The 3,293-nt window shown below is 33.1% G+C and overlaps 1 protein-coding gene across 1 annotated transcript in view; it reads right to left on the bottom strand.

Moving 5' to 3' along the window:
- The window catches only part of LOC103312023 (protein FAM200A-like), a 13,750-nt gene that overhangs the window by 1,854 nt on the left and 8,603 nt on the right, over positions 1 to 3,293 (bottom strand). The gene's annotated exons all lie outside the window — the stretch shown is intronic.

Below are 3,293 nucleotides of genomic sequence, written 5' to 3'. Positions count from 1 at the left end.
AATAGATATTATGATATGATTAATTTGGAATTTATTATAGGTAGGTACCTATTATAGGTCAATTTTTTTTTAATACCATAGATAAGTATATATTATATGTCTAATACATAGACTGATATACCGTCTCCGCTCAGAATCGTTTTTCTTATACAGTGATATTATATCATTGAATTCAAATTTAATACTGTCCATTATACAGTGACCCACTTCTAACCTACTGTACAGCAGAGCGACATCCACTTACCCACCTTTTTTTTTTTGAAACCATCGATTTTATCGGAGAGAATTTATATATTTGTATTTTTACCTTGAAGACTTAAATTTAGAATATTTAATTTTTCAAAAATATCGACAAGGTAACTTAAAATTGCAAACCATTCTTCATTTAAGAAGTGTTCTGCGAGTGTATTATTATGTTCTAGGAAAAAAATTCGTATTTCATCTTTAAGCTCAACAATTCATTCGGATAAGGCATACTTATAATATACCTATATAAATATACTAGCTGTCCCGACACGGCGTTGCCCGCGTATTAGTTTGTTTTTTTGCATTTTCGTAGGCCGTGTATTATTGTTATTATGTATTAAAACATTTTTTTTTTTTATTTGTAGTTTATTAGTGGTTTCGGAGATCATAACGTATAGTAAACTATTGAGTATGTAAAATTAATATTCATATATTAATATTCAGTTGCGACTCTTGGTCTTTGTTGTGCGGTCGTGTTTCGATTAATATATTTTCGCTCTCTTATCTACAATGCCATGTAACGTTTGTAATGCGAACGTTTCGCCAGCAAAAAAAGTCACGTGTTCTTTTTGTAGTCATCTTTTTCACAAAAGCTGTTTATCTACTTTCAATAAATATAGAGATGATCCGCAAAACTGGATATGTGATGAATGTGAGCAAGATAAAATTATGAAAAAAAATGTTACATGTAACTGTAATTCAATTCAATTATCTGTAGATAAACGTGGTTCTCAGTATACAGTTACAGGTATTTATCGGTCACAGTCTTATGATACCAAGCAATTTATTACCTCTGTGGAACTAGTGTGGTGTCGCGGTTGCAGTGGGGACACCCCACACTGTTCCAGCATACGCTTACTTTTGACTCCGTTGCAGAGAGGTAGGTACTACAGGTACACAGGTTTTAGGTAATGAATAATTAGAACACTGAATTAATGTGACGCGTTGCGTCGAGATCGTTTTATTGTACACTATGCATAATGCATAATAAGTAACGTACGTTGGTCGTACGTGGTACGAGTATAAGTAGATACATATGAGTGCGGTCGCGTGGTCGTTCGTGTCGACGGAATCGTGGGTGCTCGTTGCACGCGCGATCGAGGGAGCGTTCGGTACGTCGGTGAGACGAGTCGCCGTCGGAACATGGGTTCGGGGACGAGACAAGCGGAGGTCGTTGCGATGACCATTTGTGGTCGTATCGCTATTCGGCTTGTCGGCGCGTCGGAAGACATGACGTTGGGTGAGAGCGAATCACTGAGAATACGTGTGGCTCGGTCGAGGGCTGTGAGCAAAGAGGAGAAGCCGGTCGGCGGTGCGGCCGCGTCGTACCTGTCGCGGGACGAGTGGCATGTCGTCGCCAACGGGAGACGCGAGATCGAGTTAACAAAATAATATAAATATAAAAATCACAGAAGTTGTATAAAATAAAATAAATCACGAATATAAAATAATTGGTACCGCGCAGCGGATGGTAACAAGTAGAGTGGGAGCAAAGTGATGATACGGGTCCTGCACCTCTCTAGAAAATTATCTTTCTGATAATGATTTTAAAAGTAATCATATAATCTGCGGTGATATCAACATCAATTTGTTTTCCAACTCTTATGAATCAAATACATATTTAAATACGTTGGCCAAATTTGGTTATACTTCGGCAATTAATGATTTTACTAGAGTTAGTGGAAATTCTAAAACATGTAGGGAAGAGTCGCCAATATTGGACCGGTGCCTAAATTGGACCACCTCAATTAATCAGCTGTCAAACATAACTAATGATAATAACATTCATAAATTTGTTTAAAACCGTTTTAAAACGTCTTTGGAGTTATCACATATTGTTATCAATCATCGTTATCAGTATTATATCACTTAATCCAAAAACGGTCATTTTCATGCTATTTTTTTTAAATATTCTATAAGGTTTTACTATAAAATAGGTAAGTAAACTATACTTAATTTATAAACGGTGTTATAGACAATTTTGTATAGAAACTAATCGTTTAAAAAAATTTACATTTATATTAATATTGAAATGTATTCATCAATTTTTCTAAAAAAATACAAAGTTGCTTTTATTGGACCACCAATAGTTTCCAAAAATGGACCACTAAAATAGTTCATATATTTTTTTTTATAGTAAAAATGTTGTTTATTTTATAAAATACTAGTCAGTTAGGTATTGACTGATAACTTTTAAATTATATTTATTTTATTATTCTAAAAATGTTGTTTATTTTATAAAAGTATGTGATTTTAATAATAAATATAATATATATAAATTGTTTTAAATATTTCAAAGGTGATAATATGGTTTAATTATTTCTAATTTATTTGTAAATAAAATGTATAATTAAATATTAGGAGTATATATAAATGTGGTTCCATAAAACGAATCAGTAGTCAAGTTACTATTATTAAAGATATAGGTGGTCCAATTAAAGATATAGGTGGTCCAAATTAAGCAACCAGTTGCCTAAGATGGACCATTTGGTAAATTTTTTAAAAATAAAAAAATAAAATTGTTAAAAATTTTTTTAAAAAAAACTAACTATGCCAAACTGTTGTTTACATGTTTAGCTACAATCTTAGTGCAGTTAAATACTTATTATTTCAAATTTTTAGCTGTAATACTCCTAAATATCCAAAGTGGTCCAACCTAGGCAACTAACTAACCCCCCTCTGTATGTACGCCACTGCCAATTTCATCAAACTAAAAAAAAATGTTAGATATGGATATGTTATACTTGTGTGCTTTGGCGGAATTTTGAAATGAATCGGAAAAAGTGGGGGAGCTGGCTAAAAAATTGAAAAATTCGTAAAAATATAAAAAATGATTTGCAATTAGCCAAACTCGATTTGCAATTATTTGGTGGTATTTTGAAATGAATCGGACAAAGGGGCTACATGAAGTTGCCCCCCCCCCAATTTTGAATTTTATTTTACTCAAAACTGGGTGATTTGCAATTAACGAAACTCGATTTGCAATTATTTGCAATTATTTGGTGGTATTATGGAATCATTTCGACAAAGTGGGGGGGGGGGGGGGG

This window comes from Acyrthosiphon pisum, chromosome A1 (assembly GCF_005508785.2).
Source record: "Acyrthosiphon pisum isolate AL4f chromosome A1, pea_aphid_22Mar2018_4r6ur, whole genome shotgun sequence".
Classification (NCBI taxonomy): Eukaryota; Metazoa; Arthropoda; class Insecta; order Hemiptera; family Aphididae; genus Acyrthosiphon; species Acyrthosiphon pisum.
The sequence above is the reverse complement of the archived record's forward strand: the minus strand, read 5'-3'. Positions and strand labels throughout refer to the sequence as shown.